The following is a 16,007-nucleotide window of genomic DNA, read 5'->3' as shown; positions in this document are numbered from 1 at the left end:
ATCTTCTCCAATCTTCTCCAATGACAGAATATTCTCCAATTCTGTAGGCTGCCTTTTAGTATTATTGATTGGTTTCTTCACTGTGCAGAAGCTTTTTACCTTAATGAAGTCCCAATAGTTCATTTGTGATTTTGTTTTCCACACCTCCATAAATGTGTATAGTAAGAAGTTGCTATGGCTAAGGTCAAAGATGTTATTGCCTCTGTTCTCTAAGAATTTGATGGTTTCATGTCTCACATTTAGGTCTTTCATCATTTTGAATTTATTTTTTGTGCATGGCGTAAGAAAGTGGTTCAGGGTCATTCTTCTACATGTCGCTGTTCAATTTTCCCAGCACCATTTGTTGAAGACAGTGTCTTGTTTCCATTGGATATTCTTTCCTGCTTGTTGGAATATTAGTTGACCACATAGTTGTGGGTTTATTTCTGGATTCTCTGTCCTGTTCCACTGATCTATGTGTCTGTTTTTGTGCCAGTACCATGCTGTCTTGATGATTATAGCTTTGTAATATAGCTTCAAGTGCAGAATTTTGATGCCTCTTGCTTTGCTTTGGTTTTCAATATCACTTTGAATATTTGGGAGTCTTTTCTGGTTCCACACAAATTTTAGAAGTATGTCTTCTACCTCTGTGAAAAATGCTAGGGATTGCCTTGAATGTATAGATTTCTTTGGATAGTACAGACATTTTAACAATATATGTTCTTCCAGTCCATGAGCATGGGACATTTTTCCATTTCCTTATGTCTTCTTCAATTTCTTTCATAAGTGTTCTATCGTTTCCAGAATACAGATCTTTCACCACTTTGGTTAGGTTTATTTCTAGGAATCTTATGGGTTTTGGTGCAATTATAAGTGGGGTCAATTTCTTGATTTCTCTTCCTGCTACTTCATTATTGGTGTATAGAAATGCAACATGTTTCTGTACATTGATTTTACATCTTATGACTTTGCTGAATTCACATATCAGTTCTAGCAATTTTTTGGTGGAATCTTTCATGTTTTCTACATAGAATATACAATGTTATCTGAAAATAGCAAAACTTTGACTTGTTTCTTTTATTTCTTTCTGTTATAAGATTTGAGGCTGGGACTTGCAATATTATGTTGAACAACAGTGATGAGAATGGACATCTCTGTCGTGTTCCTGACGTTAGGGGAAAAGCTCTCAGGTTTTTCCATTGAGGATGATATTAGCAGTGGGTTTTTCATATATGGCTTTTATGATTGAGGAATGTTCCTTCTATCCTTATGTTCTTGAGGATGCTTTTTCTGCATCAATTTCGAGGATCATATGGTTCTTATCTTTTCTCTTATTAATGGGGTATATCACATTTACTGACTTGCAGATATTGATCCACCCCTGCAGCCCAGAATAAATCCCACTTGATTGTGGTGAATAATACTTTTAAATTACTATTTGGTTCGATTTGATAATATCTTGTTGAGAATTTTTACATCCATGCTCATCAGGGATATTGGTCTGTAATTCTTTTTAGTGATGTCTTTGTCCAGTTTGGGAATCAAGGTAATTCTGGCCTCATAGAAATAATTTGGAAGTTTTCCTTCCATTTCTATTTTTTTTAACAGTTTCAGAAGAATAGGTATTAATTCTTCTTTAAATGTATAATTCCCCTGGGAAGCCATGTGGCCTTGGACTCTTTGTTGGGAGACTTTTGATTACTGATTCAATTTCTCTGTTGGTTAACAGTCTGTTCAAATTTTCTATTTCTTCCTGTTTCAGTTTTGGTAGTTTATATGTTTCTAGGAATTTACTCCTTTCTCCCAGATTGCCCAGTTCGTTGGCATATAATTGCTCATAATATTCTCTTGTAATTGTTTGTGTTTCTGCAATGTTGGTTGTGATCTCCCTTCTTTCATTTTTTTTAAATACTTGAGTCCTTTTCTTTTTGATAAGTCTGGATAGGGGGTTATCAGTTTTGTTAATTCTTTCAAGGAACAAGCTCCTGGTTTTGTGGATTTGTTCTATTAGGTTTGCTTGTTTGTTTGTTTATTGAAGTGTTCCATATTATTTATTTCTGCTCTATTCTTTATTTTTTCCATTCTTCTGCTGGCTTTGGGCTTTATTTGCTGTTATTTCTCCAGCTCCTTTAATGTGAACAGTTAGTTTGTGTATTTGAGATATTTCTGGCTTTCTGAGAAGGCCTGTATTGCTATTTATGTCCCCCTTATGACTGCCTTTTCTGAATCCTAAAGATTTTGGACTGTTGTCTTTTGATATTCATTTGCTTCCATGTATTTTCTGATTTCTTTCTTAGTTTACTGGTTTACCAATTCATTCCTTAGTAGGATGTTCTTTTTTTAATGTTTATTTATTTTTGGAGAGGAAGAGAGAGAGTGAGACACAGAATACAGAAGCCAGCTCCAGGCACTGAGCTGCCAATGAACTGCAGTCTGAGAGATCATGACCTGAGCTGAAGTCAGATGCTTAATGGACTGAGCCACCTAGGTGCCCCTCCTTAGTAGGGTGTTCTTTAACCTCCATGTGTTTGTGGCCTTCACAAGTTTTTTCTTGTCGCTGACTTCTAGTTTTATAGTGTTGCAGTCTGAAAAGATACATGGTATGATCTCAGTCTTTTTGTACTGGTTGAGGCCTGATTTGTGTCCCAGTATGTGATCTATTCTGGAGAATGTTCCATGTGCACACAAAGGTATTTTGCTTCTTTACGATCAAATGCTCTAAATATATCTGTTAAGGACATCTGTTCCAGTGTGTCATTCAAAGTCATTGCTTCCTTATTGATCTTCTGCTTAGATGATTTGTCTGTTAAAGTGCCTTACTATTATTGTATTATTTCAATGAGTTTCTTTAAATTTGTTATTAATTGACTTATATATTTGGCTGGACTACTTCCAGGTTGGGGGCATAAATATTTATAATTGCCAGATCTTGTTATATAGACCCCTCAATTATGATACAGTGCACTTCTGTTACACAGTGTTTGGTTTAAAATCGAGTTTGTCTGGTACAAATGTGGCTCCTCCAGCTTTCTTTTCATATTCTTAGCATGATAAATGACTCTCCATCCCCTCATTTTCAATCTGGAAGTTTCTTTGGATATAAAATGGTCTCTTATAAGAAACATATCAATGGGTATTTTTTTTATCCATTCTGATACCCTATGTCTTTTGATTGGCACATTTAGTCCATCTTTTCATTTATCTTTAGAGTAGTTATTGATAGATATGAATTTAGTACCATTGTATTACCTGTAAAGTCACTGTTCCTGTAGATTGTGTCTGATCCTTTCTAGTCTTTGTCACTTTGGCCTCACTTTCGCACTAAAAGTGTCCCTTTTAATAATTCTTGCAGAGCTGGTTTAGTGTTCGTGAACTCCTTTAGCTTTTGTTTGTTTTGTAAACTCTTTATCTCTCCTTCTATTCTATATCACAGTCTTGCCGGATAAAATATTCTTGGCTGCATATTTTTCCCATTTAGCACATTGAATATATCATGCCACTCCCTTCAGGTCTGCCAAATTTCTGTGGCTAGGTCTGCTGCAAACCTGATCTGTCTTCCCTTGTGGGTTAAGGGCCTTTTGTTCATAGGTGCTTTCAGAATTCTCTCTTTGTCTTTGTATTTTGCAAGTTCACTATGATATGTCTTTGTTTTAAGATTGATTTATTTATTTATTTATTTATTTATTTATTTATTTATTTATTGTATTTATTTTAGGGGAGTTCTCTGTGCCTCTTGGACTTGACTGCCTGTTTACTTCCCCAGATTAGAGAAGTTCTCAACTATAATTAAGTTTAAATAAACTTTCTACTCCCTTTTCCTGTTATTCTCCCTCTGGGACTCTTATGGTAAGGACATTATTGCTCTTCATGGAAACACAGAGTTCCCTAAGTCTCTATTAATGATCCAATAGTTTTCTTTCCCTCTTCTTTTCAGCTTCATTATTGTCTATAATTTTATCTTCTTATATCACTTATTCTTTCTTCTGCTTTTCCATCCTCATTGTAATTACATCAGTCAGTTTTATTTCTCAGGGATAGCATTTTTTTATTTCAGCCTGACTAGTTTTTCAGTCTTTTATCTCCTCAACAAGTGTTTCTCTCTTGTCCTTTATGCTTCTTTCAAGCCCAGCTACTATTCTTATGACTGCTGTTCTAAAACTTGTTCAGATACATGGTTTATATCTCTTTTGAGAAAATCCCTGGCTGTGGTTTCTACTTGATCTCTCTTTTGGGGAGAATTCATCCATCTTGTCATTTTATCTAGGTTTTTGTCTTTTGTCTGTAATTAAAGTTTCTTATGTTTCCTGTTCCTGAGAGTAATGCTATGTTAAGAAGGGGCCATACACTGTTCAGGTCCTGGCACTTCAGGACCTGTTTCTGGTGTATGCTGTGTGCACTCTGCTATTGTGATTTGGCTGTTCTTTCCTCTATGTCAGTCCTCTGCAGAGTTCCTCCTTGCTTGTAGTGGGCAGTGTTTGCACCTTTAACTAGGTGTGCTTTGACTTGTTTGTTAAAATAAGCCTCATTAAAAAACAAAAACAAAACAAAACCTGTTCTAAAAAAAAGAGAAAAGGAAAAGGAACAAAAGAAGGCAAGCAAACAAAAAAACTATAAGCCTTATTCCAAAGAAAAAGGAAGGAAGGAAGGAAGGAAGGAAGGAAGGAAGGAAGGAAGGAAAAGGAAGAAAGAAAGAAAGCCCGATCCCAAAAAAACAGAGAAAGGAAATGAAAAAACAGAAACAAAAACAAATGTACACAAAACAAAAAACTGTAAGCCTGGTTTAAAAAAAAATAATAATAAAAAAAAATAAAGAACTAAAGCCAACGCTTTGGAGCACTCTATGTTCAGTAGTCTTGGTGCACATGGGGGTCCTATGTTGGTCTTCTGGGGGAAAGGCCCGCTATCCTGGCTGGTAGTCAGACCTTCCCTAGTAAAGATGCCCCTGCAGGGCACAGGGAGGCCTCCAGCCTCCATTGGGGCACTGTGTTGCTCACTGAAGTCCCACAGTGCTTGTGAACTGGGGGAAGATGGCACCACCCCTCTCTCTCATCCCCAGGGCAGGGATTTCTCACCAGCTGCCGTTCCAGAAAACCCTCACAGATGAGTGAGCAATCTCCTTTTCTGAGTTCTCAGTTTCTGTCAGGTCCCCACTCTCAACTCCTGTGTCTGGGCTTTTAACGTGGTGCCACAGTGTTTTCTCTCTGGCGTGCTGTGGGAATTCAGGACTCTAACTCTTAAGGGAACTGGCAAGGTACGGACCCACTACCCTCCTCTGGGGAAGAGACTTGCAGCACTGTGCTGGCACTGTTCTGTCCCAGAAAAGCAATCACATGGCTGCACAGGTGCCTGGAATTTATGGTGAAGCACAGCGAGAAGCTGTGATCAGGTTATCCACCCTCTGGGCACACCTCGGTCCCCTATCTTTGAAGTGCTATTCAAAGACTCAGCCAGGTCTTTTGTCTTTGGAGAATCAATATACCCTCTTCCAAATGCACTCTAGGAAAAGGAATATTGTCTCCCAGTGCCACCCAGTGGATTCCCACACTACACTGTCTGCTGTCCACTCCCGGGCCTCAGCCCTCCTTCTCCCCAGGAGCACCACTGTCTGCCTGGATCAACTTCAGTGAATGGCACCAACTTTCAAAACCTCAATATTTGAGCTCAACTGTTTGCAAAAACTTGTGGTAGTCTGTTCCTCCCTATTCCCCAGTCAGTGATTTGGGGGGGGGGGTGGTGATTTTCATGCACAAATCCAATGTGATGCTTTCTCCCCTTCTTTGCTTCTCTTCATGAAAAGGGCTCCCTACCCTCTGTGGCACTGAAGCTGTTATCTCCCCCAATTCATGCCTCTGCACCTCATACCTGCCAAGTTCTCTCTCTCTCTCTCTCTCTCTCTCTCTCTCAAATTGTGCAGACCTTTCTCCCAATCCTCAGATGGATTTCCTAGGTGTTCAAAATGATTTGATGTTGATCTAGCTGTATTCAAGGGATGAGGCAAGCCCAGGTCCCCCTACTACTCCACCATCTAACTCTGAATTAACTTTTGACTTGTCAAATATACATATACTTTCATTTCTTTAATAGCATATTTTTCAAAGAAATAATAGAGGCAGTAAAGCATCTATATGAAATTCAGAAATGAAAACTAGAGCACTATATGTAAAGATGGATAGATAAAAGGCTCATTTTCATAGACATCTAGGCTACATACATTCGTGTTTGTGCTATATGATGACTAAGTACTAAGTGTACTTATCAGGAGAATGAGAAACCCTGCAGAAGCATAACACATGCACAAATGTTTGCAAATACTACATCCTGAGAAGTTTGGAATCATGTCTGACCCCTCCACCTGCAAATGGTTAAAACTTGAACAATTTAAGCAACATTTCTGATACCCAGAATTATATATGTTAGAATTTTTGGAAACATCACAGATAATTGATAAAAGTGCCCATTAGCTTTTCTTATAATAGAAGATAATTAGCAACAATTCTGGATGGTAATAGTTTGTAAGTATTTTACAAATACCTTTAGATTTATTTTGGATTCATTATGATACTCCTGTATCAGCCGACACTCCTCAGTCAGGCAACATATGCTAATAATTGTGATTTAATTCATAGAAGTACTTAAGCCAGCAATGAATTGGTTCATTTGTTTGAAATATGAAAGGAAATCAAAGTTGAGTTAAATTTTGTTTTCAATATATCCATTCAATGAGACAATGTATGTGCTTTATTCATACTTCTTTTAGTTCTGATGATAGATTGCTTGAATAATGCAGTAAAATACAGAAGCCACAAACAAAAAATATAATGGATTTTGTATAGACGGTGATTAGTTTCAATAATTAAAGATTATATCCAATTAAATGGTGGGGCAGCCAAGTCATAAATTTTATTATTGTTGTTAGTGTTGGTTGTTACTGTTTATTGTTAAGTAAGATTTAGTAAATAAGATCAACATACATTTGAATTTAGAAGTGATTTGCCAGAAATTATTTCTTCTGGGTGAACAGAAATGGATATTTATTGCAACTGAAGAAATGGTAAAAATCGGCTGCTTAAAGTCAGGCATATTTAAGGAACTCATTATTTCTACTCGAGTATTCATTAAGTATACTTGGAAATGAACATTTAATGATTTTGGTTAAACATCAGAGTAAAAAGGTATACTCTCAAATTATAAAATCTGTATTTTCCTTTACTAGGAGTTTAAAATAAGGGTAATAGAAAAGAAAAATTACTTGTTATAAAATTTAGCTATTGAGATTGGCAAGTAATAAAATACGCTGATTTAGAATTATTTGCTAGAACAATGGTATCTGTATATCTACAGTTGCAGTAATTTTAGAGCTTTTCTGACTGCTATTGAATGCTTTAAATGTGCTGTGACAAATTAAACAATCGTGTTTATGTGCAATTTACAAAGTTCTTTTAATTTACTTTGTAATAAATACATCTTGAAAATACAAACCTTTAGGGGCACCTGGGTGGCTCAGTTGGTTGAGTGTCCGACTTCAGCTCAGGTCATGATCTCACAGTTCATGAGTTTGAGCCCCACGTTGGGCTCTGTGCTGATAGCTCAGAGCCTGGAACCTGCTTCCGATTCTGTGTCTCCCTCTCTCTCTGCCCCTCCCTTGCTTGTGTTCTCACTCTCCATCTCTTCTCTCTCAAAAATAAATAAACATTAAAAAAAAAACATTTAAAGGCAATTTGTATGATATTCCAAGAATCAATCAAGTTTTTAATTCATATAAAACATTAGAGCAGTGTGAAATATATTATAAAAGATAACATTGAAAAGTAAAATGACTATAAAATCATTAATTATATATATTTTTTAAATCCTTGAAATCCCTCAAAAAGCGTTATGTATGTAAGTGAAAAGAAATTATATTTCAAAAAAATGCATGCTCTGGGGGTCCTGGAGCAGACCCTGTGTGGACGAGCCAGACGGCTGTTAGCACATTTCAGCAGTTATTTGTTACTGACCACTTGCTATGTGTCAGTGACTGATCTGTGGGCTTCATGAGTTTTAACCTGTTTAATCCAGGCTACTCAGTAACCTGAGGAGACAGGAATTCTTATCATGCCCACTGTCACACAGATGCTATGAGAAAGATCTGGAATTCAAACCCAGGCAGCCCAATTGCCATTTGGCACCTTTAACCACCAGCCTCTTGCATCTTTTGTTTAAATGTTTATTTTGAGAGAGAGAGAGAGAGAGAGAGAGAGAGAGAGAGAAAGAGAGAGAAAGAGAGACAGAGTGTGAGTGGACAAGGGGCTATGCTATTATAATTAATGAAAAATGTGCTAAGTATACTTTTGTGAGCTTTGCTCAATCAATTTTGATAATATAATCCATTTAAGAAATAATATTTTATGAACTTATTTGCCTTTTAAATACACTTTTCTGAAATTTTTGCACTCATATGTTTTGTGGTTCTCATTTTTCCTATCATCTATCTTTTTGGTTTTAATTTATAATTATTCTTAATATCTATAATATATCTAAAGGAAAAAAGAGTAGTAGACAGGACCAAGTGTGAACAGCATGTTCACACAACATACAGATGCCAGCTCAATGATTATTTAAGCTTCACATTCCAAAATGATAATGTGTAGATTAATTTACTTCTAAGCAATTATATAAGATATCATATGTAAATGACCTATCAGAGTTGCTATCTAATAGTATTTATGTTATGCATGTTAGTTCTGTCCTTTTATTCCTGGGTAGAAATTATCTGAACATTTTGTGAAATGATTTAAGAGGTGTACTCTCCTCATTTGTTGCTACCTATCCCATGGGTATACAAAAAAGAACAATAAATGGCCACAGCATTTGGGGATCTCTGTCTCAGAAAATCAGTGAAACAATATTATAAGCAGTGGGTTCACAATTAAACAGACAGTATACATACTTCCCATGGTAAAATTATTGTTTTAATTATCAAACCTCTTCATTTGACGGATCTAAATAATATTGTTTTGAGTTAAATTAAGCATACCCTTGGATTTATCTATACATCCCCGATGTCAACTCCAAAGTCAAGTAGATTACAGTTTCTTGTTCCTATTCATAAATTCATAGTTTTTTTTTTCTTTTTCTTTTTTTGATTTAGGCATTCCAAGAAACAGTTAGTCTTTCACATATATATCTTTAATATATCTGATGAACTCTAATACTGAAGTAAAAACTAAAATACATCAGAAAAACACTAAGTTTGAGGCTTGACAATTCATTTATTCTGACCATGTGTTAGTGTATGTAGATATGTGTGTTTTCTTTTTATATTTGAATGTTATCTTTGGTTTTCCCAAGTATACAAATGGTAATTTTGTGATCTTGTGCCCTTAATAAAAAGAAGTAAAGACAAATCTGCCACAATCATCATCCAATCCTACTGTGAGCAAATTAGTTTCTCATGATCACCCACGAGAGGCAAACATCTTCTTCCAGAACACTGGGGTTCCATTTCTGTTACTGCTTCTGGTACAGCAAATGACACTTTGGTGCCTGATAGAGTTTATTTGCCTCTTAGGTATACCACACTCACTGAAGCATTACACAATAATATTAACTTGGATTGTAAATTCAATGAACCAGTGCACATCATCCCCAGTTCTATGCTATGCATAGCACCTAATTCACTGTAGGAAACTGTTTTCAGTTTGAATATTAGCCAAGAAAAAAAAAATTATAAGAACAAAGGTAGAAAATTATGAACAATAACATTAAAAATTAAGGTATATGTTAATTTTTCTTATCAATTGCATATCTGCTACTCCTAAATTTTCACTTCTCTAGAACCTAGTTCTATTCAACTAGTTTATTATTTTTCTCTAAGCATGTGTTGCCCTCTCCACCTTTTTAAACTTGGTAGTTGTTTTTATCTTTTATACTGATGATCTCACAGTCTCTATAGCTGATTTTCCTTGCAAGCTTCCTCTACTTTTCATCTTAGTCACAAGACAGGAATGTAGCAAAAAGCCAAAATAAGAAAAAAAATTAATACCATAAAAAACTAGTTTTATCTCATAACCTTAACTTATATACCCCTTTTCTACTTCAACTAGAAAAGAAATTATAGTACTCAGATTTATTTATGCTCTCCAAACAAGACAATCTATTTGCAGAAAATTTATTTCACATTTTAACTTTGTCCCTGCATCTGTATAAAATACGTTAAAATAAAAGAAGAAACACAAAAAAAGAAATAAAAGATCAAAACAGCAATAAGTTCAGAATGTTTCTTTTTTTGAAAAACAATATACCTGTAAAATGGCTTCGGTAAAGCTAATACAATGTTTATAATAAAATTATGTGTGTATGTGTATGTGTTGAAGATAGTAGGTAAGATGATACAGTAGAGAACATCTGAAAAAAATCATTACGGTTCACTCTGGAAGAACAAGATGTTTACCAGCTTTTTACCTTCACCTAGCTTGAGGCCGAAGAAAAGGGAAGACCCCAGAGATCACGAAGGACCTCTCTGGTCTCTCAAAGACCATATGGGGTACCAGAAAAACTGGATACTGTGATTATTAGAGGATTTTGGAGATGGAGGTACTTTTCCAGAGACCTATATTGCCCAGTATCCACTAGATATGTGATGAAAGAAAAAAAAATGTCAAATGCACACGCCATTCAGGTAGATCCTGAAGGAAATTTAAATATAATGCAATTGCTCAGCCAGGACAGTCAAACGACAAGGTCATTTATGGCAAGTACACTGACCTGGTTCCCAAGGAAGCCATGAATGCAGATGATCCAGACCTGCAAAGACCTGATGAAGAAGCCATTAAAGAGCTAACAGAAAAGACAAGGGTAGCCCTAGAAAAATCTGTATCATAGAAGGTTGCTGCAGCCATGCCAGTGTGAGCAGCTAATAAACTGGCTGCTGCTCCGTGTATTTGATACTCACCATCTCAACCAAGAGTGGCTTTCGATTCTGGAGCTAAACAGAGTTATTTGGATGGTGAGAATGCTGAAAGATCCAGTGGAACCTCCAAGGTTCAAGATTAATAAGAACGCTCCCTAAGGACCACCTTCTCCTCCTGTGCCTGTTATGCATTCTCCTAGCCAAAAGATGACCATGAAGGAGCCATAAGAATGGAAGATTCCTCCTTATATTTCAAACCGGAAAAATGCAAAGGGTTGTACAATTCCATTAGACAAATGTTTGGCTGCGAGCAGAAGAGGGTTGCAGACATTTCGTCTCAATGAGAACATTGCCAAGCTGGCAGAAGCCCACTATATTGCTGGCCAGAATGTTCATGAAGCTGTAAAAATGCATTCTCAAGTAGAGAGAAAGATGGCTCAAAAAGAAAAGAAGAAACATGGAGAGAATCTTAGAGAAACAGCCCAGAAAGCCAGTGAGAGAAGAGCTGGCATCAAAACCCATGTGAAAAAAGAGGATTGGGAGGCCCATGGGAGGGATGAAATCTGGCATGACAGGTAAAAAGACAGACCACATGACTGGAATCTTTCCAGGGAAGCTCCTAATAAACGGTCAAAACTACAGACAAATGAAAATCGAGGTATCAGTGACATCATCGCTCTTCATGTGCCCAATCCTCAGATGTCCAAAGACGTTCAGTATGACCAAGAGCTCTTCAAGCAATCCAAGCGTATGGACAGTATTTTTACAGGTGTAAAAAATGAAATTTACAACGTTTGTGATCAAGTCTGCAGAGGTGTCAAAGATAATGGTTCAGAATATTTACAGGCCCAGTAAAATTCTGGACAAGGTCAGGTATGGTGATGACCTAGAAGCCAGAATAAAGACCAACAGATTTGTTCTCAATAAGGAGTTTTCTGGTTTGGGCCACAGACAAAAAGGCCGAGAAGGACCAGTTCAGTTTGAGGAAGGTCCTTGATTTGGACAAGTTTTTGGAAGAAGCCAAATAGCCAAGTGGCTATAAAATACTCAGATAGCAACCACCCCAAAGAACATGAGCATGAAAGCAAGTAGAGGAGGAAGGAGTAGTTACACCTCTCTCCATAGTGAATGAAATTTTGGGGTACCTGGGTGGCTCCATTGGTTGAGTGTTCAACTTTTGATTTTGGCTCAGGTCATGATTGCAGGGTTGTAGGATAGAGCTCCACATCGAGCTCTGCCCTGAGCATGGAGCCTACTTAAGATTCTCTCTCCTTCTCTGTCTCTGTCTCTCTCTCCCTCCCCCTCCACTTCTCTCCCTGACTCACATGCTCTCTCTCTCTCTCTAAAATTAAAAAAAAAAAGTTGGGGCATCTTGGTGGCTCCATCGGTTGAGCGTCTGACTTCAGCTCAGGTCATGATCTCACGGTTCATGAGTTCGAGCCCCACATCGGGCTCTGTGCTGACAGCTCAGAACCTGGAGCCTGCTTTGGATTCTGTGTCTCCCTTTCTCTCTGCTCCTTCCTTGCTTGTGCTCTCTCTCTTTCTCTCTCTCTCTCTCTCTCTCTCTCTCTCTCAAAAATAAATAAACACTAAATTTTTTTTTAAAGTTAATGAACTTTTATCCATAACCCTACTGACACAAATCAGATGGGGAAACACTTTGTAAATGGCCAGAATAAAAACCAAATCTAGGTGTCAGACCCCAACACTACTTTTTATTACAGGAGTAAGCAGAAATGGAAAATTATCCGAATTATTTAATTTTTGTGTTCGTGCTTCTACATTTTAGCATTTGTAGAACATACTGCCCCACTCATGATATTAAGACCACTTCCTTTTGTGTGACATTAATACTTTGGGGTTGATACATTGTGTAAGAATGACTGCTGATGAATTAAGTTGCCCCAACCACAGTGAGTAGAAGGATATCCATTCACATAGTGGACCAATCCTACTAAACCACATTTGCCCCTATTGTGGTGTGTTTTAATTTGGAATGGGGAAAGTCAGCTCTTTCTTGGCACAATGATTTGTTTTAAGTAAAAACATTTAGACAATAAAAATAAAAACAAAATATAATCACTACAGACTTGCTTAAGCTACACTTGGGGAAGCTTACTGTTAGAGAATATTATGTATCTTTTGGTCTAGCATAACTCACAATGCCTCAATCTTTTTAATGCCCCTCAAAAATGATTGTGCAATATTGATAGCCCATTTCTTTATGAGATCATCCTGAATGTGGGCGAGTTAGATGGAACCATGCAGAGTTTAGCAAGACAATTTGGAAATGAACCTGAAAGTAATAAGTAGAAATATAAAAATCATTTCTTTAGAAGTTGAATGGAAGGGGATAAAAGGAGATTAAGTATTAGTACATAAATGCAAAAGAAGAAACAAGAATGGGTATTTAGACACAATGGGAAGAGAAGAAGGAAAAGAACAGAGGAAAAGAGAAGGTAAAGGCAAGAATTTAGTATCCAGCTATCACTAATTCCCTTTGAAGGGCAATTCTCACATCTTTACACAGTTGGCTTCCGCATTTTAATCAATAATAGCTCATCCTGTGTTAGAAGGTCTTCCTTACATTTATTGAAATGTGCAAACTCTTCTGGAGGCTTGTTTTCCTATAACACCTTGCTACCTCATGTGGAGTCTTTAGACCATCAATGGCAGCATCACCTGGGAGCTTGTAGGAAATACAGACACGCAAACCCTACCTGGGCTTATTGAATCACAATCTGCAATGTGACAAGACCCAAAGTAATTTGTAAGACACATAAATACTTAAGAAGCACCACATTTTATATAGTTTTACATGTTAAAAATAAGACCGCATTAAAATCTATGAAATTTCAAACCAGAATGATGAAGCATGGAAGCGATCTTTCAGTGTTTGGATGACTTTTATACTGGGAATTTAGGATTATAGCAGGACAGCAGAGAGGCTGGAGGACGAAGTGAGCACAGGGAATATAGGACAGACTTTTGGAGGCTGACTGAAATTTTTTGGCAAAGGCAGGAATAACAGTATAACACATGGTTCCATCTGAAAAGCTTTGAAAAAAAACTTAACATTTTACTGGAGATGTAGAGAGTCACTCATTGCCCTGAATCTCTTGTGTGTCATGTAGGGGTATTTGGGCCATAGAAATATTTTGGATTATAGTAAGGTGTCTTTACTGAGCCCTAGTTGGAGTTTTACTGTAATAAATGGACCGATTAATCCCTTAGGCATTAGTTTGCAAAACTTGATATCTATGTCTTGTTTGTGGATTATGTGGGGTTTTGTAGGGTAATAGGGGAAGGAAGCAAACAACGAAGGAGCATGGTGCTTTCTGAAGCTTTGCTACCATCAAGGTGCTTTCAGAGCTTGCAAAGACTGAATAGCTGAGGTGATCTTTTTCTTTTCTTTTCTTTTCTTTTCTTTTCTTTTCTTTTCTTTTCTTTTCTTTTCTTTTCTCTTTTTTCTTTTTTCACTTTTATCTTCTCTTCTCTCCTCTCTCCTCTCCTCTCTTTTCCTCTTTTCCTTTTTTTCTTCACAAAACCATTGTGAATTTCAGCACCATAGAATACTGGTTCTCAAAAATGTCACCAAAACAGCCTATTAGTAACAGGAGGCTAATTTTAATGCTTATATGATAAGGAGTGAATATATATTTATATTTTATTTTATTCTGACAGTATATACAAGGTTTCTGGATCAAAGGCAAAACTGATTATTTATTTATAGAATATCTTAGTACTGTTTGTCCATGCTCCATTTTCCTCCAGGAGGCAACATGGTGAGAGCCAAACAGACCTGCATGTGGAAGGGAGTAGAGAGGACCTATACTATAGGAGAAGAATCAAAATTTTGAAATTAGAAGCTTAATATATAGGTGTTGGCATAGTAACCCCACTCCTCACTCCAGTCTGTGTAGAGATAGATGGGTCTTTTTTTAGTTTGGAACGTAAACAAATCCTTTCTTAGGGAGAGAAGGGGAAAATCACCTAGGTTTTCACATTTTAGAATGTAATCATTGGCTCTGGGTTTTATTACTATTTTAAATATAAACACATGGCTCCAAAACTATCACCTTAGAATATGAGAAGTAAATGATTTTAGGAAAAAAAGATAGAGTCTTTATCATTATAGAGAGCTCTTTATCTCTGTCAGAAAGTCCTGTTTGTTCAGAAAAAGAAAAATATTCACATTCTAACATGAGAACACCACTTTGACAGTGTCTTAGTAACATCTCTGAGAGAGAATGACAAAGTTGGGATATTTGTTAAGATTTTGATGTCTTGTTTATAGAGGATACTTCAGAGGAGGGGCTCAATTAGGATAAGAATCGTGATGGAATAATTTAGAATTGGTAAGAACAGCCAGGCAAAGATTTGTAGTAAGGGATTAAAAGAGTTGTAAGGTGTAAACTATTATTTGATGCTTCCCATTGAAGAGTTGCTGTATCTTTCAAAAAGTTCCTGGAATGAAACTTTTTGGAATTTTACATTGCTGAACAAGAATGTTTTAGCACAGTAAACTCGTATTAATGAAGATAATGGGATAGAAAATTCAAGTTAATGTACATTCATTTTGATTTTCCGTCCATTTCATGTATCTCTGGTGTCAGTTAACCAATTCTCTCTCAGGATCCACACCCCCTTCATACCACAGCTCGATCCATCTGTTCATGATGTCCCTTAATTGGATCTCTGCCTCTGGTAGAGCAGCAAATCCATGCGATGAGCAATACATCTAGAAAAGAGATTGGAACAGAAAAAAATAAGAACCTGAGTATTTGTGAGACATAAACTTCTTGGGAAGTTTAAAATATTTATGACTCTAAATATCATGGCGTGAGGAGCATCAGGGGAGATGCCAAAGTCCTTCCTACATAAGGCAGCAGAAACTAAGACTCATTGTCACTTTAGCATCTATGTAAAATGAGTTTATGTTTACCTCTAGGTCTGTAAATCCTGGCAAGCTTGGGACTTGTCACTCAGCTTCTGAAGAGGCAATGAATTTTAGACCATTCTTCCTTCTTAAGGAAGACCTGTCTTGCTATATACTTCCCTCTTATGTCTGCCTTTGCTGCATCCCACAGGTTTGGGGCTGTCATGCTATCATGACATTTATCATTTATTTATTTTT

At 36.7% G+C, this 16,007-nt stretch overlaps 1 pseudogene; it reads left to right on the top strand.

Annotated features, from left to right (window-relative positions):
- Nucleotides 1-12,002, top strand: part of LOC102956313 — a 128,680-nt pseudogene extending 116,678 nt beyond the window's left edge.
- The last annotated feature ends 4,005 nt before the right edge of the window (nucleotides 12,003-16,007 follow it).

The sequence above is a fragment of the Panthera tigris genome, chromosome B1, assembly GCF_018350195.1.
Source record: "Panthera tigris isolate Pti1 chromosome B1, P.tigris_Pti1_mat1.1, whole genome shotgun sequence".
Taxonomy (NCBI): Eukaryota; Metazoa; Chordata; class Mammalia; order Carnivora; family Felidae; genus Panthera; species Panthera tigris.
Note: the sequence above shows the minus strand (reverse complement) of the source record. Positions and strands in the feature narration are given on the sequence as shown.